Source organism: Pristiophorus japonicus, chromosome 13 (genome assembly GCF_044704955.1).
Source record: "Pristiophorus japonicus isolate sPriJap1 chromosome 13, sPriJap1.hap1, whole genome shotgun sequence".
NCBI classification, from domain to species: Eukaryota; Metazoa; Chordata; class Chondrichthyes; family Pristiophoridae; genus Pristiophorus; species Pristiophorus japonicus.
Window position 1 is genome coordinate 15184777 of NC_091989.1, and position 23409 is coordinate 15208185.

The 23409-nt window shown below is 48.5% G+C and overlaps 1 protein-coding gene, 1 non-coding gene and 1 pseudogene across 6 annotated transcripts in view; all 3 read right to left on the reverse strand.

The window, feature by feature from the left end:
* Window positions 1–23409, reverse strand: part of LOC139277947 (uncharacterized) — a 123278-nt gene that overhangs the window by 42916 nt on the left and 56953 nt on the right. The window lies entirely within an intron of this gene.
* On the reverse strand, window positions 18525–18684 carry LOC139279089 (U2 spliceosomal RNA; annotated as a pseudogene).
* Window positions 18805–19003, reverse strand: LOC139279173 (U2 spliceosomal RNA). The gene has a single exon (XR_011596414.1). It is a non-coding gene; the product is annotated as a U2 spliceosomal RNA (small nuclear RNA).

A 23409-nucleotide genomic window follows, 5' to 3' on the forward strand; every position in this document is an offset into this window, starting at 1 on the left:
AGCAAGTAGTCCTCCTGGTTTCCTGCAAAATATTCCTCCTTCAACCAACACCATCAGATTCACTGCTGATTCAGCTCGAGATCACACCTAGGGGGCCGATTTTCAACAAGGCCGCCGATGGCCACCGAGGTCCCGGACGGCACTTTGGGCGGGATATTCATGGCCAAGGTCTCTCAAAGGTCGGCGGGTGGAAAATGGACGACACACGCCGCCAATCTGGGCGGCAGCGGGCGGGAGGTCTCATTCTCGGCGGCAGAAGGCGCTTGCCGCCCAAGTGCCGCCGAGGATGGAGTCGGGCCCACGGAGGGTCGAAGACCTGAAAAAAAAACAACAGTAAAAAAAATTTTAAAAAGTATCTGAAGACCTCCAGGGGACCCCATGCAGGGAAGTCGCTGTGAGAAAAAAAGTATTAAAATGTTCATTTACCTTTTATTCAGGTTCTTTGATACTCACCGTCGAGGACAGACCAGCCCGCAGCCAGTGATGCAGCCCCATTCTGCCGCTGACCCCCCCGCCCGCAGGAATCTGGGAACTCGGCGGGCGGGAGCTCGGTTGCGCCACTCGGCCGTCCGCTGATCTCAGCGGGCAGTTCCCGGTGGCTCTCCCCTCCCGCCCGCTCCAGGCCACCCCGAAAGTGGCACTGGGCGGATCTTCGAGGGGAATGTTGGCGGCAGTCGGCGGCAGCGAGCGGTGCGTGATGAATTTCGGCTACCCGTAGAGTACTGCGTGTACAGTTTTAGTCTCCTTATTTAAGGAAGGATATACTTGTATTGGAGGCAGTTCAGAGAAGGTTCACTCGGTTGATTCCTGAGATGAAAGGGTTGTCTTATGAGGAAAGGTTGAGCCTCTACTCATTGGAGTTTAGAAGAATGAGAGGTGACCTTATTGAAACATATAAGATTCTGAGGAGCCTGGACGGGGTAGATTCTGAGAGGATGTTTCCCCTCGTGGGAGAATCTAGAATTAGGGGGGCATAGTTTCAGAATAAGGGGTCGCACATTTAAGACGGAGATGAGGAGGAATTTCTTCTCTCAGAGGGTCCTGAATCTTTGGAATTCTCTGCCCCAGAGAGATGTGGTGGCTGGGTCATTGAATATATTCAAGGCGGAGATAGACAGATGCTTGATCTATAGGGGAGTCAAGGGTTATGTGGAACAGGCAGGGAAGTGGTGCTGAGGCCAAGATCAGGTCAGCCGTGATCTTATTAAATGGCGGAGCAGGCTAGCGAGGCGAAATGGCCTACTCCTGCTCCTGTTTCTTATGTTTTTATATGCTGTTGGTGGGATCTTATTGTGTGCAAATTGGTTGCTGTGTTCGACAAACTAGCAAAAGCAACTGCACAATGTGAAATGCTATGCCATGTCCTGATGACATGTTCAGACACAATATCAATGCACATTCTTTCTCTTTTATGTTTTTAATATAACCTTTAATATTGCGTTCCTCATTTTTTAATGAAACCAAAGTAATTTAAATTTGATTTGCGTTAAAAACAGGGTTTTGCGTGTTCGTGAACTATCTTGTGCTTCAGTAAAAAAACGCGTACATGAACTGCACTTGCTTTCACGGCCTTCCCCCACAGTCGTGGGCTTTCATAATTCATCAGCGGGTCTCCTTATTGAGCTCGGAATCCAACTTTGAGGCCCTACTGAGGAGCAGAATCTTCAAATTAGAGCCACGCCATTCAGGAGTGAAATCAGGAAGTGCTTTTTCACCCAAAGGCCAGTGTAAATGTGAAATTCTCTCCCCTAAAAGGCTATGGATGCTGGGGATCTATTGAAAATTTCAAGGCTCAGATTGCTAGATTTTTATTCGGTAAGGGTATCAAGGGATGTCGATCAAAGGTGGGTAGATGGAGTTGAGGTTCAGGTCAGCCATGATCTAACTGAATTGTGGATCAGGCTCGAGGGGCTGAATGGCCTACGCCTGTCCCTTATGTTCCCAACAGCATGTCATCACTGATGCAATTATGCTAAGTAATGCTAGCTCATCATGGAAGCTGGATAAACACTTGAGGGAGAAAGGAATGGAAGGATATGTTGATGGGATGAGATGAAGCGGGGTGGGAGGAGACTCATGTGCAGCCAAAGCACCAGCATGGACCAGTTGGTTTGAATGGCCTGTTTCCCTGCTGTAAATACTATGTAATATTATAGAATCATAGAATGGTTACAGCACAGAAGGAGGCCATTCAGCCCATCGAGCCCATGCCGGCTCTCTGCAAGAGCACTTCAGCTAATTCCTCTTCTCCGTCCTTTCCCCGTAGCCCTGCAATTTTTTTTCCTTCGGCTACGTATACAATTCCCTTTTGAAAGCCACGATTCAGTCTGCCTCCACCACCCTTTCAGGCAGCGCATTCCAGATCCTAATCACTCGCTACATAAGAAAGTCTTTCCTCGTGTCGCCTTTGTTTCTTTTGCGATCACCTTAAATCTGTGTCCTCTGGTTCTCGACCCTTCCGCCAATGCGAACAGTTTCTCTCCATCTACTCTGCCTAGACCCATGTACGATGTAATCATTATAATACTGGCAGGAGATAGGAAAGGGCAAAATGTAATGGTTAATAATAATGTTTACTGAAAGCCAGCCGCAGATGACTACTCTCCAAACAGAGAGGGAGAAATTGGACTCTGTCACAACTGATTTCTGAACAAACAAAAGGAATTGGGGGGGGAACCAATGTGCTGGGATGATGTCCCATGCCCAGCACTCCAGCAAAGTGCACCAATTGCTCTCTGAATGCCCACGACTCTTGTGTTGATGCAGTATAACCCAGCTGACCTTGAGAGTAGAACAGAGGGCATAGATTTAAGCTGGAAGAAGTCAAATCAAAACCGCTGTTAGGAAGAAGGTCTTTGCTCGAAGTCCCTGAAATTACGCAGTGGGAGGAACCAATATTTTGAAGTAGGTGAGATAATTGCCACTTTTCATCTGTAAACCTACACAATGGAGCTGATTTTCAGTCAGCAGTAGCGGAAAAGTGGCTGCAATGGATTAGGTGGCTTCTATACACCCCGCCCGGACCTCCATTGTGAGGAAAATAGGGTGGGTGTATTGTGGGTGGGCAATCTGCAACCAACAGTTTTCTGCCCACACCGAAAGTGAAAATTCACCCAAGGCATTCGAGTTGGTAGCTTTGGTGGACATCGTAGCTAAGCCCCATCCTTGCTAGAACACACACATCCACACACATATATATCCACACACACATCCACACACATCCACACAACACACATACATACAGACATCCACACACACACATCCACACATACACACACATCCACACACACACACATACATACAGACATCCACACACACACATCCACACATACATACACACATCCACACACACATATACATCCACACACATCCACACATATATATCCACACACACACACACATCCACACATACATACACACATCCACACATACATATATATATCCACACACACACACACACACACATACATCCACACATCTACGCACACATATATATATCCACACACACACACACACACACACATCCACACACACACACACATCCACACACACATATATATATCCCCACACACACACACATACACACACACACATCCACACACACACACATCATTATCATCAACATAGGCAGTCCTTCAAAATCGAGGAAGACTTGCTTCCACTCTAAAAGTGAGTTCTCAGGTGATTGTACAGTCCAATATGGAAATTACAGTCTCTGTCACAGGTGGGACAGACAGTGGTTGAAGGAAAGGGTGGGTGAGGAGTCTGGTTTGCCGCACACTTTTTCTGCAGCCTGCGCTTATTTTCTGCATGCTCTCGGCAATGAGACTCGAGGTGCTCAGCGCCCTCCCGGATGCTCTTCCTCCACTTAGGGCGGTCTTTGGCCAGGGATTCCTAGGTGTCGGTGGGAATGTTGCACTTTATCAAGGAGGCTTTAAGGGTGTCCTTGAAATGTTTCCTCTGCCCACCTGGGGCTCGCTTGCCGTGCAGGAGTTCTGAGTAGAGCGCTTGCTTTGGGAGTCTTGCGTTGGGCATGCAGACAATGTGGCCCAGCCCAGGCCGAAGTCCAACAAAAAACCCGTGACCTAAAGAAGAGATGGTGGGTGGAGAAAGCACAGGAGATTCAGCAGCTGGCCAACAGCCATGATGTGTGAGGATTCTTCACTGCAGTCAAGTCTACCTACGGCCCTACCCCACTGCTGGCCAATAACGGGGAGACACTCATCAAGGACACCGAGACAGTCAGGGTCCGCTGGAAGGAGCACTTCGAAGACAAACATATCATCATAGGTAGTCCTTCGAAATCGAGGAAGACTTGCTTCCACTCTAAAAGTGAGTTCTCAGGTGACTCTACAGTCCAATATGGGAATTACAGTCTGTCACAGGTGGGACAGACAGTGGCTGAAGGAAAGGGTGGGTGGGACTGGTTTGCCGCACACTCCTTCCGCTGCCTGCGCTTGTTTTCTGCATGCTCTCGGTGATGAGACTCAAGGTGCTCAGTGCCCTCCCGGATGCACTTCCTCCACTTAGGGCGGTCTTTGGCCAGGGACTCCCATGTGTTGGTGGGGATGTTGCATTTTATCAAGGAGGCTTTGAGGGTGTCCTTGAAACATTTCCTCTGCCCACCTGGGGCTCGCTTGCCATGTGGGAGTTCCGAGTAGAGCGCTTGCTTTGGGAGTTTTGTGTCAGGCATGCGAACAATGTGGTCCACCCAACAGAGCTGGTCGGGTGTGGTCAGTGCTTCAATGCTGGGGATGTTGACCTGGTCGAGGACGCTAACGCTGGTGCGTCTGTCCTCCCAGGGGATTTGCAGGATCTTGCGGAGACATTGTTGGTGGTTTTCTCCAGCGATTTGAGGTGTCTACTGTATATGGTCCACGTCTCTGAGCCATACAGGAGGGCGGGTATCACTACAGCCCTGTAGACCATGAGCTTGGTGGCTGATTTGAGGGCCTGATCTTCGAACATTCTTTTCCTCAGGTGGCCGAAGGCTGCGCTGGTGCACTGGAGGCGGTGTTGAACCTTGTCGTCGATGTCTGCCCTTGCTGATAATACGCCTCTGATGTATGGAAAGTGGTCCACATTGTCCAGGGCCACGTCGTGGATCTTGATGACTAGGGGGCAGTGCTGTGTGGCGAGGTTAGGTTGGTGGAGGACCTTTGTCTTACACATGCTTAGTGTAAGGCCCATGCTTTCGTACGCTTCGATGAAGATGTTGACAATGACTTGGAGTTCAGTCTCTGTATGTGCGCAGACGCAAGCATCATCCGCGGACTGCAATTCGATGACAGAGGTTGGAACGGTCTTGGACCTGGCCTGGAGAAGACGAAGGTTGAACAGGTTCCCACTGGTTCTGTAGTTTAGTTCCACTCCAGCGGGGAGCTTGTTGAGTGTGAGATGGAGCGTTGCAGCGAGGAAGATTGAGAAGAAGGTTGGCGCGATGACACACATATATCTACACACACGCACACACCACACACACTTTCCTACAGGCGTTAGGGATGGAAATCTTGAGTGAATATCCCCTGCATAATCCTGGAGTAGTAAGGCCAGCTGTATCCAGGTTGCGATGACTTTATTCAGCACAGGCTTGGAACAAAACTTGAGACTTTCCTGGTCTGTATGTCTCAGTTACGCACTGAGCCAATTTCAACTTCACTTTGACTGGCCCATCCCACCAAAATTAGGACATATTCAAGCATCTTTCCCCAATAATTTGTCACCTTGTAGTAATCCATTACCGCTGATTGGATGTCATGTGACATTGAGGCATAGCTGTAATAACGCTGAGTCTTGGATTACTGCTAAATGCTAACATATTATGATGAATGGTAAATGCTCAATAACATTACACTACACAGGACACTCCAAGTAATGAGTGCAGTGCCAGAACACAACCTTCTATCACTATTTTTCTTTGTATGCATAGGACTGGGTCTGAGAGAGAAATATGCAAACAGATTCTTTCTTCACATTCTTATGTATATATATATACACACAGGGGAAAAAGGCATAAAACACAGGAAAGCTTACTGCTGGAAGCTCTGTTAACTCAACATAAGGTTACATTTTTTACAGAATGACATAGAATGTACCACAAACAAGCCTCCTCCCTCATCTAACCCTATCAGCATAACCTTTTATTCCTTTCTCCCTCATGTATTTATCTAGCTTCCACTTAAATACATCTTAAATCCATATACCCCATCAGTTTGACAACACGCTCCTCCACAACCTCTACTTTAAAAATACATGAACTCTTCGGGTGAAACACTCTTAGTAATCACATCTGCATCCACTATCATACAGATTCCTCCCTTGTGTCCATCACTTTCAGGTTTTGGGACTCAGTGGGCCCATTTATCCTCTACATCCTTGTTTTTAAAAAAATTATACAGGTTGAAGATGGCTTCTTGTTAAATTAAATGTTAACTAGTGTTAAAAGTGAACTGATGCTATTACACTTTTAAAACTAGTGTACCAGACGTGTAATCAAAATGGTTATTTTGCTTTCACAAATCACCCATTACTTAAGAGCTAAAATGGATCAGGTAACGTGTGATTGGGAGATGATGAGATCCATAATTGAAGCAGCAATTAGGCTAATGATAAGATAACAGCTTATAATAAAATAGTGGTCTAATGTTTATTTGATTAATGGCATTTTAAAGGCACGCTATATGAGTAATTTGAGAAATTCATGTGGTAAGTATAGCATGCCTAGGAGGAACAGGTAACTTTGGACCTATGAATCCCAAATCTCTCCGTTGGGGATTTCCTAGTCTTGAGTCTAGGTCTGTTGTAGACTAATTCATAGAGATTGATTGCTATGATTATTTAACAATTCTGTTATCGTTGAACCATAAGAACATAAGAATTAGGAGTAGGAGTAGGCTATTCGCTCCCTCGAGCCTGCTCCACCATTCAATCAGATCATGGCTGATCTTCTACCTCAACTCCACTTTCCTGCACTATCCCCGTAATCCCTTGATTCCCTTAATATTCAAAAATCTATTGATCTCTGTCTTGAATATATACAACTGAGTATCCACAGCCCTCTGAGGTAGAGAATTACAAGGATTCACCACCCTCTGAGTGAAGCAGTTTCTCCTCAGCTCAGTCCTAAATGGCCGACCCCTTATTCTGATCTCTGGTTCTAGACTCCCCAGCCAGGGGAAACATCCTCCCTGCATCTAGCCTGACAAGCCCTGTAAGAATTTAGTATGTTACAAAATTCCATGCGACTACCAGGAAGGTAGGTGAACTAGATGGACTGTGGTCTTTTTTCATCGAGAAATTCTTATGTTCCTAAGGAGTAATGAATTTGTGAAAAAACACTTTTAAGTTATGAGGAAATGGTAAGGAAGTTTGGTTTGTTCTTGCCGGCGAAGAGCTGGCCTGAAAAGCGCTTTAGAAAAATATGAAGAGGATTGGTAAAACCTATCGTGCCAAATTCCTGTCGGGCGTGAAGGCCTATTTCTGTTCCCCAGATTTCTCATATTCTTAAATGGCGTTTGCCACTCGAGCCTGTTCTGCCTTTCAATCAGAACATGGCTGAATCATTGGAGATCTAGCAGGGAATAAATATCAAACTCAAAGTGTTCACTGGGTCATAACATTTCTGACATGAGCTCACTGCATGTGAGGCCCATCGGTGGTATAGGGCCTAATAGGATTTACCCTTTTTCGTTGGTCTAAGTTCAGGAGCATGGATCCAACTAAACCCAAAGTATACAGGGCATAGATAACTTTTTTTTAAAATCGTTCCTGGATGTGGGCGAGGCCAGTATTTATTGCCCCCCCCTAATTCCCCTTGAGAAAGTGGCAGTGAGCCACCTTCTTGAACCACTGCAGTCCGTTTGGTGAAGGTACTTCCATAGTGCTGTTAGGGAGGGAGTTCCAGGATCTTGACCCAACGACGATGAAGGATATATTATCAAGTCAGGATGGTGTGTGACTTGGAGGGGAATGTGGAGGTGGTGGTGTTCCCATGCGCCTGCTGCCCTTGTCCTTCTAGGTGGTAGAGGTCGCGGGTTTGGGAGGTGCTGTCGAAGAAGCCTTGGCGAGTTGCTGCAGGGCATCTTGTAGATAGTACACACTGCAGCCACGGTGCGCCGGTGGTGGAGGGAGTGAATGTTGAACAATAAGGGAAGGCGTATAGAGGTAGATCTAACAAAAGCCTCCTTCGAATCCACGTGCCTCAAAACAGAGCCACAACTTACCCAATTGAAAGTGTTGCTTTAGGCATACAGGAATCCAAAGATATTAGCGAGCATGGAGAGTCCTTGGAAAGAGCAGGCTGGGCTGTAAATTGTAGGAGTGACGGGCCCTTTGTGGAAATGTATTTTTATCTAAGCTGTACCACACTGTAATTTTGTGCCCTTTTTAATATAAAACGAAATGGAGCCCTGGTCCTTCCAGGAATTTCTGCAATAAGCAGTCGGTTTGCATAAACAGCTAAACCTGGCTTGAAATGGCTGATAGCTACCAGACAGCTGGGAGGCAAGTCCTGCTGAGACAAGTATCCCCCATGGTGCTCTCCTATTGTCGATACGACACAGTTCCACTCCACCCCACCCTTTTCGAAGTACTCAAACCACCAGCCATTATCTCTTGCAAAAAGATAACTGACCAGGAAACTGGACAATCCTGACACAATGCAAGGCAGGTAATAGCTCATTACCACACTCTCATCGAGTAATGGCCGGCTGGCCAACTAATAACCCTGACAAAAGGAAATATCTGGAAACCATGTCAGGACAAGGATGTAATAATTAACTCTTTATCTGTATTCACTGACTGCGAGACAGAGCCAATACACAGGGAGAGGCCATAACTTGGGTTTTAATGTATAAATATCTCGTGAAATTGTACCATTTCGGAGGTGTTCACTTAGCCATTGACTGAGTGTGACCTTTCCCTTGCTAGATAGTAAATTAAAGAAACTTCTGCCGGAGCTGAAGGTATCTGAGTCATTTATCGGGAGTCGAGATTTCGACACCTTGCAAACTATGGGAGGGAGTTTTAGGCATTAGTAAAACCACAATCAGATATCCCTTTGGGACTTTACCAGTACAGCAGTAGCTCAGTGAGGAGGGAATGTTTTTAATGTAATTGCATTTTGATTGCAATACTTTCATATACATAGGGTCAGAAATATAGCATCCTCAAAGGGACGGCTACCATGGAGTTTGGACGGGCGACCGATAAAATCGATGGGCCGCCGTGGTCGGATGATTTTCCCTATTTGAGCGTATTTAAGGGTATTTGAGCGGTGTGCACTTCCGCCGGAACCGGCGCGGTGAAGCCGATGTAAAGGAGACATTCCAGCGGAGAGCTCTGCAGCGTGCCGGCCGCTGGAAAGCGGCAAGGACAGGAATTTTCAGCGGTGCCCCCGCGAGGTATTCGAGTCGGTGCTCGAACGGGACACCGCTGGAGTGTTGCCGCGATCAGGGCTCTTTGGTAGGGAAATAGTTTTATTAATTTTAGTATTTTTATTTAAGATTACAGCATCTGCTGTATTTATCTTTTAATAGTTTTATTAATTATTAGTGATTTTATTTAAGATTACAATATCCACTGTATTTATCTTTTAATAGTTTTATTAATTGTTTTGGCTCCATTCAACCTTCTGAGTGCTGCTCAGAGGTTTGCACAGACCCCTGTGCTTTTGTACAACTTTCAGGTCTGACTCTTTAGTGGAGGCCTATGGGCTGCAGAGACCTGCTTGGCCGAGTTCACCCTGAGGATGGGAGGAGTGTTGGGAGGGCGATACCTGGTACACCTGGTCAGAAGCAGGGCGGCACGCAGGAGTAGGCATGCCGTCAGCACCGTACAGAGAGGCAGCGGGCAAGTGGGGCAGCAGCCATGATTCGTTCACTCTGCGCCAGACCAGTGTGCCCGCCGTCTTCACCGGCCCGAATCAGGATTGCGGTTGGCTGCTTGGGGACAAGGGGATATCCCCTGTCCACTTGGCTGCTCACTCCACCGCAGAACCCCAGGACAGCGGCAGAGCATGCATACAATGACGCTCATTGTGCCACCAGGTGTATCATCGAGCAGTGCATAGGCATCCTTACGCAGAGGTTCCGGTGCCTGGACCGTTCTGGTGGCACCCTGCAGTACTCTCCTCAACGGGTCTCCATCATCGTCGTGGTCTGCTGCATGCTGCACAACCTGGCCATCATGAGGGGACAGCCGCTGGAGATCGAGCCAGCAGTACCACCTGAGGAGGAGGAGGAGGTGCAGGAGGAGGAGGAGGAGGAGGCAGTGCAGGAGGAGGAGGAGGAGTGAGGAGACATCGACCCATCGCCACCCTGGGGGAGGGCCAGGTGTCACCCTCCCAACACTCCTCCCATCCTCAGGGTGAACCCGGCCAAGCAGGTCTCTGCAGCCCACAGGCCTCCACTAAAGAGTCAGACCTGAAAGTTGTACAAAAGCACAGGGGTCTGTGCAAACCTCTGAGCAGCACTCAGCAGGTTGAATGGAGCCAAAACAATTACTAAAACTATTAAAAGATAAATACAGTGGATATTGTAATCTTAAATAAAATCACTAATGATCAATAAAACTATTAAAAGATAAATACAGCGGATGCTGTAATCTTAAATAAAAATACTAAAATTAATAAAACTATTTCCCTACCAAAGAGCCCCGATCGCGGCAACACTCCAGCGGTGTCCCGTTCGAGCACCGACTCGAATACCTCGCGGGGGCACCGTTGGGAAGGTTTCCTTTTTTGCAGCTGAAAATGCCTGTCCCTGCCACTTTCCAGCAGCCCGCACGCTGCAGAGCTCTCCGCTGGAAAGTCTCCTTTACAGCGGCTTCACCGCGCCGTTTCTGGCGGAGGTGCTCACCGCTCAAATAGGGCTCGGGGAGGGAAAATCATCTGACCGCAGCGGCCCATCGATTTTATCGGTCGCCCGCTCAATCTCCGCGGTAGCTGTCCCGTTGGGGGACGGTGAATTTCGGCCCCTGTTTCTCGGTAGCGTTAGGGTATAAAAGTTGTGGGGTATTTGGTCTCCTTTTTGCCATTCCTTCCATCCTCCCTGAAGGTGCTGACTCTTGCTGGGATAATCCTATGGCCACCTGTAAGTCTCCGGTACCCCAAGTGGTCGCTGCTCTGGCTGCGATCAATTAACCAGCACAAACCAGGGTCTCTGGTCGTATAGCTTGCAATCACAGTGAACAGCGTCATTACCCACTAGACTATAGAGGGAGCTATTGATTCGTTTTATTGTCAAAATACAATTCCAATTCATTGTTTAAAACACCTGGGCTGAGGACGCTCAGGGGTATAAAACGGGCGCAACACCAGCCAGTTTTGTGGACCAACATTCCATGGCCCAGGGACGTCTGAAAGACGTCTGACCTGAATATTGGGTCGGGTGGATTTTCAGGTGCCCCTATAGGCAGCCTAAAACAGGCGTTAGGTCCCTTACATATGTCCCACTCCAGAGATTTGAGCACATAAATCTAGGCTGACACTCCAGTGCAGTGCTGAGGGAGTGCTGCACTGCCGGAGGCACAGTCTTTCAGATGAGACATTAAACCGAGGCCCCGTCTGCCCTCTCAGGTGGATGTAAAAGATTCCATGGCACTATTTCGAAGAAGAGCAGGGAAGTTATCCCCGGTGTCCTGGGGCCAATATTTATCCCTCAATCAACAGAAAACAAAACCAGATTGTCTGGTCATTATCACATTGCCGTTTGTGGGAGCTTGCTGAGCACAAATTGGCTGCTGCATTTCTCACATGACAACAGTGACTACCCTCCAAAAAGTGCTTCATTGGCTGTAAAACGCTTTGAGACATCCGGTGGTCGTGGAAGGCGCTATATAAATGCAAGTCTTTCTTTTCTATTATGCCAGTTTTCGGTCCCCTTGCTGAGATTGGATGAGCAGAGCAGGAGCAGCTCAAGATTCTTTGATGAGGCACACGATTAAAAAAATAATGTAAAACTGTTTCCGTGGAGCTAGGAGGAACAAGAGTGCCCCCCCGCCGGCAAACCCCACCCACGCCGCTGCCCCCACCGACTCCAGTGTCCTGACTGCCCCCAGTTGCCGCCCCAGGACCCATCCCAGGACCCACCATTGGTCCTCTACCTGTGGAGGTGCAAGAGACACCGGCAGCTCATCTAATTAATGCTAACGAGGCCACGAGGCCCGGTTGGTGCTTGTGTTCCATACCTGGCACCCATTTCAGGCCTGGAAAAGGGCCTATTGTAATTTAAGCTCATTGTACTTTTGGGAATTGTTATCTTAGGATGCTTTACATGACCAGACCAGTATTACGAGTCTGGTCACGAGTCTTAGGGTGAGCCGGTCAGAAATACGCTTGGAGATGCATCCTCGTGCCAAACGGGTGACTCCTCCAACTATCACAACAGTGCCATTCTGCCAACTAAAAGCACAATGTAATCCCCTGCAACTTCACATCCTTTACTTTGCAATCTCCTTCCGGAGAAAAGGGAGAAAGGGATAGACTGAGTAATTACAGGCTGGTCAGGTGGGAAAAGTATTGAAAAAAGTGCTGAGGGACAGGATAAATCTTCATTTAGAAAGGCATGGATTAATCAAGGACAGTCAGCAGGGATTTGCTAAGGGAGGGTCCTGTCTGACTAACTTGATTGAATTTTTGAGGAGGTAACAAGGAGGGTCGATGAGGATAGTGCGTTTGATGTAGTGTATGTGGATTTTAGCAAGGCTTTTGATAAGGTCCCACATGTCAGACTGGTCACAAAAGTAAATGCCCCATGGGATCCAGGGCAAAGTGGCAAGTTGGATCTAAAATTGACTCAGCGGCAGGCTGCAAAGGGTAATGGTCGATGGGTGTTTTTGTGACTGGAAGGCTGTTTCCAGTGGGGTTCCGCAGGGCTTAGTACTAGGTCCCTTGCTTTTTGTGGTATATATCAATGATTTATATAATTTATAAATACTATCGATTCTTACTCTTGTCTACAAAAACTGCTCACTATTCCAGGATCATTCGGGAATGCAAAGACAACCCCCAACTACTATTCTCTGCTGCTAACCGTCTCCTTAAACCCCTCACCCCTGTCTCCACCACACTCACCTCCAACAACAAGTGTGAGGAGCTCATGGACTTCTTTGTCTCAAAGATTGAGACCATCCAATCAGCTGCCTCTGTGAGTTCCCTTCCTTCCCCTAGCCCACCGGGGCCAAACTTCATCTGATGCTCCCACCTGCCCTAGCCCTAAACTCACATCTTTTTTTAGTTTCGCTTTGATCTTCCCTCTTAATCTCTCCAAACTCATCTTATCCATGGGACTCACTTCCTGCTCCCTTGACCCTATTCCCACTAAACTGTTGACCACCCAACTTCCTTTTCTGGCTCCCATGTTAGCCGACATTGTTAACGGTTCTCTGTTCTCAGGTACTGTTCTCCTCTCCTTCAAATCTGCTGTCATCACCCCTCTCCTCAAAAAAACAACCCTTGACCCCACTTTGCTTGCCAGCTATCTCCCCATCTCCAACCTCCCTTTCCTGTCCAAAGTACTTGAAAGTGTTGTTGCCTCCCAAATCCGTAATCATCTTTCCATGAAGTCAATGTTTGAATTCCTTCAATTTGGCTTTCGCCCCAGTCACAGTACCGAAACTGCTCTCATCAAAGTCACAAATAACATCCTTTGTGACTGTGACAAAGGTAAACTGTCCCTCCTCGTCCTTCTGGACCTGTCTGCAGCCTTTGACACAGTTGACCACTCCATCCTCCTCCAACGCCTCTCCACCAACGTCCAGCTGGGTGGGACTGCACTCGTCTGGTTCCATTCTTATCTATCTAATCGTAGCCAGAAAATCTCCAGCAATGGCTTCTCTTCCCACTCCCGCATCGTTACCTCTGGTGTCGCCCAAAGATCTGCCCTTGGCCCCCTCTTATTTTTCGTCTATATGCTGACTCTTGGCAATATCATCCTAAAACACGGAGTCAGTTTCCACATGTACGCTGACGACACCCAGCTCTACCTCGCCACCACTTCTCTCGACTCCTGCTTGGTATCTAAATTGTCAGATTGCTTGTCCGACATCCAATACTGGATGAGCAGAAATGTTCTCCAATTAAATATTGGGAAGACCGAAGCCAATATCTTTGGTTCCTGCCACAAACTGTGTTCCCTAACCACTGACTCCATCCCTCTCTCTAGCATCAATCTGAGGGTGAACAAGACTGTTCGCTACCTAGGTGTCATATTTGATCCTGAAATGAGTTTCCAGTCACATGTCCGTGGCATAACTAAAACCGCCTTTTTCCACCTTCATAACATTGCCCGCCTCTGCCCCTGCCTCAGCTCTTCTGCTGCTGAAACCCTCATCCATGCCTTTGTTACCTTTAGACTTGACTACTCCAACTCACTCTTGGCCAGCCTTCCACATTTCACACGACGTAAACTTCAGCAGCCCATGTACTAACCTGCACCAAGTCAAGATCACCCATCACCCTTGTGCTTTCTGACCTACATTGGCTCCCAGTTAAAACAACGCCTCGATTTCAAAATTCTCATCCTTGTTTACAAATCACTCCATGGCCTCACCCCTCTCTATCTCTGTAATCTTTTTCAGCCTCACAACCCTACAAGATGTCTGCGTTCCTCAAATTCTGGCCTCTTGAACATCCCGTGCCTTCAGTTGTTTGGGCCCTAAGCTCTGGAACTCCCTCCCGAAACCTCTCCGCCTCTCTACCTCTTGTTCCTCCTTTAAGACGCTCGTTAAAACCTACCTCTTTAAACAAGATTTTGATCATCTGCCTTAATTTCTTCTGTGGCTCGATGTCAAATTTATCTGTTTGTCCACCAGATAAATGTATCCACCAGACTGCCACTGCCGCACAGCACTGCCCTCCAATCATCAAGATCCACGGTGTGGCCCTGGACAACGTGGACCATTTCCCATATCTCGGGAGCCTCTTATCAACAAAGGCAGATATTGATGCGGAGATTCAGCATCGCCTCCAGTGCTCCAGCGCAGCCTTCGGCCGTCTGAGGAAAAGAGTGTTTGAAGACCAGGCCCTCAAATCTACCACCAAACTCATGGTCTACAGGGCTGTAGTAATACCCGCCCTTCTGTATGGATCTGATGCATGGACGATGTATAAAAGGCACCTCAAGTCGCTGGAGATATATCACCAACGATGTCTCCGCATGATCCGTGTTGTGAATCGCCTTGGAACGTTTTACTACATTAAAGGCGCTATATAAATAAAAGTTATTATTACATGCCGTTACAACGGTTTCCCGTTGCATCTGTGTGTGGATAATCGAGAGTTGCCTGTATTATTATTATTTAGGCTTGAATGTAGGGAGTATGATTAAGAAGTTTGCAGATGATACAAAAATTGGCTGTGTGGTTTATAATGAAGAAGAAAGCTGTAGACTGCAGGAAGATAACAATGAACTGGTCAGGTGGGCAGAACAGTGGCAAATGGAATTCAACCCGGAGAAGTGTGGGGTAATGCATTTGGGGAGGTCTAACAAGGTAAGGGAATACACATTAAATGGTAGGACACTGAGAAGTGTCAAGGAACAAAGGGACCTTGGAGAGAAGGTAGCAAGCCAGGTAGATAAGGTGGTTAAGAAGGCAATACTTGCCTTTATTAGCCAAGATATAGAATACAAGAGCAGGGAGGTTATGCTTGAACTGTATATAACAGTAGTTAGGCCACAGCTAGAGTACTGCGTGCAGTTCTGATCACCACTTTACATGAAAAATGTGATTGCACTAGAGAGGGTACAGAGGAGATTTACAAGGATGTTGCCGGGACTGGAGAATTTTAGCTATGAGGACAGATTGGATAGGCTGGGGTTTGTTTTCTTTGGAAAAGAGGAGGCTGAGGGGAGACCTTATTGAGGTGTATAAAATTATGAGGGGCCTAGATAGAGTGGATAGGAGGAACCTATTTCCCTTAGCAGAGGGGCCAACAACCAGGGGTATAGAGTTAACGTAATTGGTAGGAAGTTTAGAGGGGATTTGAGGGGAAATGTTGTCACCCAGAGGGTGGTGGAGGTCTGAAACTCACTGCCTGAAAGGGTGGTAGAGGCAGAAACCCTCACCACATTTAAAAAGTGCTTCGATATGCACTTGAAGTGCCGTAATCTACAGGGCTATAGACCAAGAGTTGGAACGTGGGATTAGGCTAGATAGCTCTTTGTAGGCCAGAGCAGACACGATGGGCCGAAATGGCCTCCTTCCTGCTGTAAGTTTCTATGATTCTATGAATTACACTAATAGGCTTTATATAGGCCTCGACCATCACCAGCATTGAAGCACTGACCACACTTGATCAGTTCCGCTGGGCAGGCCACATTGTCCGCATGCCAGACACGAGACTCCCAAAGCAAGCGCTCTACTCAGAACTCCTTCATGGCAAACAAGCCAAAGGTGGGCAGAGGAAATGTTACAAAGCCTCCCCGATAAAGTGCAACATCCCCACCGACACCTGGGAGTCCCTGGCCAAAGACCGCGCTAAGTGGAGGAAGTGCATCTGGGAGGGCGCTGAGCAACTCAAGTCTCATCGCCGAGAGCGTGCAGAAATCAAGCGCAGGCAGCGGAAAGAGCGTGCGGCAAACCAGTCCCACCCTCCCTTACCCTCAACGACTATCTGTCCCACCTGTGACAGGGACTGTGGCTCTCGTATTGGACTGTTCAGTCACTTCAGGACTCATTTTAAGAGTGAAAGCAAGTCTTTCTCGATTCCGAGGGACTGCCTATGATGATGATGATTATACTTTCATTTTTCAGAGCAGAGGGGACAAAATTCGATTGCGCCGTGTTTGGGACGCTAAGTTTATGTTATATAGAAAATTGTGCACTTTTCCCTCAGAAATGCTGCGAGGCGGTATCAGAGGCGCTAATGGCCTCAGGGGGGCACTGCAGGGGCACTATTACCGGGGCTGCACCCAATTGCACCTGATAGTCAGCCCGCTGTTCATTCCAGTTCTTAAAGGGGATGTCGTTTCAGGCAGCAGCTGGTCATTCTCATAATTTTTAGAGTTGACTGAGAGCTGCAGGGAAGGTGACCGATGGCTGGTCCAAGACCTCATGCAAGGGCCGCTCGGTTCAGCGACCTGGCGTTGGAGACAATGGTGGGGGCAGTGGAGTGAAGGAGGGAGGCAGTGTTCCCTCCATCTGGGAGAAGGCGAACTCCACAGGCTATAGGGCCATGTGGGCAGAGGTGACTGTCGAGGTGTTGGCTGCGGGAGTGAAAGCCCGTATTTCTGAAACGCTTTGCTTTGGCGCAGTCTGGAGAAAACAAAAGTGTTAAAAGTTGAAGAATGAAGTCTGGATTAAAACAGAGGATGTTTGGATCGAAACAGGCCGCTCGATGATATGGTGCCATGTAGCCATTTAAATGTGTCTGCCTGATCACCTGTGTGTTTACAGTACTTCATGGTGGGAGATGATTTATGGCAGTGAGACTTGACTTCGGGATAATGAGTAGCTGGTCATTTATCTATATGTTAACTATTTGTACGTATCATCGATACTATCTATGTATGGCATCAAAGAAACACCTCTGCTGATCACCTGGTTTGTGTACAGTAATTTTTTTACTGTACAGGAAATCGGCGCGGTCCCGGTCTGCAAGACTGGGACCATTAAAGGGAGCAACGTGCAGCGGCATACCACTGCAGGGAGCAGTGTGTGCTGCTGCAGGAGGGCGACAGCTGATAGCACTGCGGGCAGTAACAGCAGGAGCGGCGAGGTCGGGGCGAAGGAGCAGCAAGAGTTCGTAGGGGGACGTGATCGGGGCCCAGGAGAGGCGTGAGTTCGGGGCCAAACGAGGCGAGGGCCAGGGGCAGCACGGGGCCAGCCCACACTGCGATATGTGTGCGCACTAGGTCCGTGCAGCAGAGCTGGTCTCCAGTCGTCCTGGTTAATCCTTGCCACTGGACCAAGACCTAGCTCTGTCAAGCCCGTGTGGTGGCTGGTGTGCAACGGCCACCCCACGTTAAAAAAATCCACGCACAGGCATCTGCCATCCTTCCAGTTTCGGATCTGGAATATTCGGTCCTTCACTGAAACACCTGTGAACTCATCCCTTTTCGGCGTGGAAGCAAGTCATCCTCGTTTCGAGGGACTGCCTATGATTATGATGATATACAGTAATTCAGGACATTGTCTGTATGTTAAGTATTTGAATGTACCATTTGTTAATATGCGAGGAAACGATCTGGATCTGGTTTGTGTATAGTAATTCAGGAAGCAGTTAGACGTGATTTCAGGACAATGCCATTTGAGTCTAACATCATCTGCATGTTAATTGTCTGCATGTACTATACAAGGAAACAAGAGTTCAAAGGCTTTTTAGGTATGAGATGGAACTGTTTTTTGTTACACACACACACTAGACACTAGACATTCGGAAGATGTTTTTTATTTATTTTAATTTTTTATTTTTTTTAAATTAAAAAAAATTGTTTTTTTTTAATCCAATTTCGTTCCAGATCAACTCTAACGCCAAAGATCACTTTGCGCCAATGTGTTTGATCTTAGGCCAAAAGGCCGAGAGGCGAAGTTGCACTGTTCCTGGAAATATTGCAATACCAGGTCGGTGCATGGAGTGGGCGGGGCATGCCCCTGATCTAGCTCCCTGTCCAAAAATCAATTCAATATCATGTCCCCATAGGGGATATTAAACTGATAAGAACAGATACTACATTCGGAAGGTGTAATTTTATTTTTTTATTCGTAGCCAATCTTTCCAATTCTTTGTCAAATCACAAACGCCAGAGGTCACCTTGCACACATCAAGGATCACCCTGCGCCAATGCTCTTAGCCAAAAGGCTGAGAGCCACTGCACCGTTCCTGGAAGTGCTGCAATACCAGGTTCGTGCCATGGAGGTGGATGGGTCAAGCCACCCCACACATCTATTTCCAAAAAGCATAGGAGAACCACCTTCCTGATCCAGGGAGAACCACTTTGGGGTCATGGTTACTCCCCTGTCAGGTCAGTTACGCATGATCTTAGCCAAAAGGCCGAGAAGGTGTATGCCTCACAAGCAGCCACTGGAAATTGAAACAAAGTTATTTTGTGAAGTGTTTGTGTCTCAGTAACTTTCATACTTGGTTTGTATAGTATGAATGTCTAAATAAAAGACTTGATTCTGCCATGTACTACAACTGAGTGTGTGTAGCAACAAAGCAAAAAGAGCAAGAAAGCTGTACAACATCGACCAGCACCATGGTGGATAGAAACCCTACAAAGTGCCACAAGAAATTCAACGACCTCACTCGGGTGGTCAAGGTGAGTACATGTTTCCACAACTCTTACATACCAGCCTCTGAGCCTCTGTCTGTGCACAATCTGCAAACCAGCACTTAACCCAGCAGGCAACCACTAACCATCTGTGCCCACTCACAGTCACAGCCTCATTTCACGTCTTGCCTACATTCACAGCTATTTAACCTTGTCAAGTTATGTATGTCTTCCGCATACATAACTTGACTCTTACTCACACAGCTTCCTTCTTTTGCAGGCCAAGATGGCACACAACAGGATGGAGCATCAGGGGACTGGAGTGGGGGGGGGGGAAGCTGAACTGCGCCAGGTTCCGATCTGGAAGAGCGATTGCAGCAGCTCATTGGCCCGCAGGTGGTGGACCCCGTAGTTGCCGGAGGTATCAAACCCGTTGGGGGCACCAATGGTATCTCAATCCCCTCTTCTCATCCCACTTCTCCCTTGAACCAGAAGGCCTCATAACTTTCCACCTCCTCATTCTGTCTGCCTGCCTTGCTCCATTCCTGCCCCCTGCCCTCACCTCAACGCGACTCAGATAATGAGCCAGCAGCTGAGCAGCCTGTGCCTGAGCCCCTCCCCCAAACCAGTGACGAGGGAGAAGACAAGGGGGAGGAGGAGGAGCCAAGCACTGCGTCACTGCTTCTCTCACCCGCAGGCACCAGCTCAGAAACTGGTACTACGCGGTCCTTAGAGGTTAGCTTAGAGGGCAGGGGTCCTCATTGGGTGATGCACCAGGGCCTAGCGGGGTGTAGCAGGGTCAAGGGGCAAAGGGAAGCTCGTGAGCCATCTCCCCGGAGGGCGGGTTCGCGCACGGGTTCTGCTGCACAGGACTCAGATAAAGAACTCAAGGGGGAGGTGTTCACACAAAGGGTGATGGCCATGCACTCCCACATGATAGCTGCAATGGCAAGGGTGCCCGAGAGACTGTCGCAAGTGGTAAGGAGCGTGGAGGAGTCTGCCTCCCACATTGTAGACGACTCTGTGCACACCATGGAGCCCATCATTGCCAGTGTGCAGACGATGGTGGGCTCCCAGACAGACCGTGCAGATCCAGACCTCATGACACGTGTCATGGGCGATGTGGCAGCTTCCATTGCAGCACAGGCGGAAGCAATGCAGCATCCTGGTGCTGCAAGAGAGTCAATGGGTGCTCGCATGGATGCTCAGACTGCTCTCATGCAGTCTCAGCGTGATGCCACGCAACGTCTTGGTGATGTCATGCAGGATCAGCAGGATGCCACGCAAGCTCTGACTGCAGCCATCACCGCTGGGGCCATCACAGTCAATTGGGGATCACACTGTCACAGCAGCCCGGCAATCTGTGCTCCATCTGATTGGTGGGGATGCTGAGGTGCAGCCCCGGGGGAGTGGCAGTGGGTCAGTGGAGCAGGATGCTGCTGTGTCCTCTCAGGATGACAGCTTTCCTGAATCCACCACTTGTCCATGTCTGTCACCCAGCCAGCCCATCATCATCATAGGCAGTCCCTCGTATCGAGGATGACTTGCTTCCACGCCAAAAAGGGATGAGTTCACAGTTGTTTCAATGAAGGACCTAATATTCCGGATCCCGAACTACATGTTGAAGGGTGGAAGATGCCTGTGCGTGGATTTTTTTAACGTGGGGTGGCCGTTGCACACCAGCCACCACACGGGCTTGACAGAGCTGGGTCTTGGCAAGGATTAACCAAGTCGACTGGAGACCAGCTCTGCTGCACGGACCTAGTGTGCACACATATCGCAGTGTGGGCTGGCCCGTGCTGCCCCTGGGCCCTCGGCTCTTCTAAGCCCCGAACTCACGCCTCTCCTAGGCCCCGGTCACATCGTTCCACAATCACTCGCTGCTCCAACGCCCAACCTCGCCGTTCGTGCTGTACCTGCCCACGCTCCAATCAGCGACCTGGATTATCACTGCACTTAAGGTATTCCATATATTTCCCAGCCCTGCCTTGTGAAAGGACATTTTTTTTTAATCAAAGTTTAACTGTGGATAAGTACTGGCTCTGTGCTGCAGTACTTCTGCCAGACATCTTTTTGGAAATCTATCAAGTTCTTGTCTCTGACTAATAATTCGCAGGGCGGAGATTGACTTCAATTGTCGACTGAGGTCACACAAGTTGCAGCTCGAGCACGGGAGTTCGGAATAGGATGGGAAGTGTCGGCAAAATTCGCACTAACATATTCAGGGCTTTTTTTTCCCGAATCGGAAGCTACCAAAATACTCCTGGATTTTAACTCAGTATCACCCTACATAAACTAGAGTAGATCCAAAACTCGGTTGTCTGTGTCCTAACTCGCATCAAGTCCCGCTCACCTATCACCCCCTGTGCTCGCTGATCTACATTGGCTCCCGGTTAAGCAACGCCTCGATTTCAAAATTCTCATCCTTGTTTACAAATCCCTCCATGGTCTCGCCCCTCCCTGTCTCTGTAATCTCCTCCAGCCCCACAACCCGCCCGAGATTTGTGCCCCTCAAAATCTGCCCTTTTGAGCATCCCTGATTATAATCACTCAACCATCGGTGGCCGTGCCTTCTGTTGCCTAGGCCCCAAGCTCTGGAACTCCCTGCCTAAACTTCTCCGCCTCTCTATCTCTCTTTCCTCCTTCAAGACGGTCCTTAAAACCTACCAAGCTTTTGGCCACCTGCCCTAATTTCTCCTTATGTGGACCGGTGTCAAATTTTTAATTTCATAATACTACTGTGAAGAGACTTGAGCCGTTTCACTTCGTTAAAGGCGCTATATAAATACAAGTTGATGTCATTTTGTTCATTTTTGACCCCAACCCTTCATACTTGTCTTTTTCCCTAATGTGCTTTTATAAAAAAACTGATTTTTTTCATTATACTTTGGCTCAGTGGGCAGCACTCTTGCCTCTGAGTCAGAAGGTTGTGGGTTCAAGTCCCACTCCAGAGACTCAAGCAAGCCCAGACTGCTGCTGTCCATCCTGAGGTGGTGCAGTCTGCAGCCAGGCCTTCCAGGGTAGAGCTGGTCGAGGGCATCCAACAAGGCCATCTGTAGTCTCTGGGCCTGACACACAGCAGCCTTCCACCAGCTGTGCTGCAGCCACAGGGGAGATATTGCGAAGAAGTAGTAGAATAGATGGATGAAGAAGGGGCTATAAGGAAATGCACAAGGGTGAGGAATAATAGTCATAAATGTTATTCTTGTCTGATAAATTGTTATTGGAATGTTTAATGTTTGCTGTTGTCTCTCATTTCAGTGTCGGGGATTTGGTACGGAAGGGAAAATTGATGTGGTGATGGGGACGTCCACAGGAACCAGGAAGTTGGATGGAAATCAGTGGAAAAATCTCTGATGAGACGGTCGCGGACCTCCCTTGCAAAATCGCGATGGAGTCGCTGCCTCCTCCATTGTGGCTGTTGCTGTGGCTGTTGCTGTTCCTGTTCCTCCTCACCCTCCTACTCTTGCTCCTCCACCTGCACCTCTGATCCTCCTTCTCCTGAGGTGGTGCAGCTATGCCTGGTGGCAATGGCTGTGCCCTCATGATGGCCGGGTTGTGCAGCATGCAGCAGACGATGACGATAGAGACACCCGCCTCAGGCGAGTACTGCAGGACTCTTCCCGAGCGGTCAAGGCAGCGGAACTGTTGCTTCAGCACTCCGATGGTCTGCTCAGTGATGTTCCTGGTGGCAGTATTGCTCGCATTGTACGAGTGCTGGGCAGGAGCGGTGGGGTTGTGGAGGGGAGTCATGAGCCAGGTGGAGAGCGGATAGCCCTTGTCACCGAGCAGCCAGCCGCGAGCTTGATGTGGCGGCTGGAACAGAGCTGGCACACCGGTCTGGTGCAGGATGAAGGCATCGTGGCTGCTGCCAGGATAACGGGCATTGACGGCCATTATTCTGCGTGTGTGGTCGCACACCAACTGCACATTCAGTGAGTGGGAGCCTTTGCAATTACGGAAGATCTCTGGATTGTGATGCGGTGCCCTCACAGTGACGTAGGTGCAGTCAATGGTGCCCTGCACCATGGGGCAGCCTGCTATCCTGGCAAAGTCACATGCCGCTCGTGCATCTTCTCTCTGGTCATGGGGAAGGAGATATAGTCCCTCCTCCTGTACAGAGCATCTGTGACCTCGCGGATGGAGCAATGGACGCCAAACTGGGAGATGTTGGCGATGTCTCCTGTTGCTCCCTGGA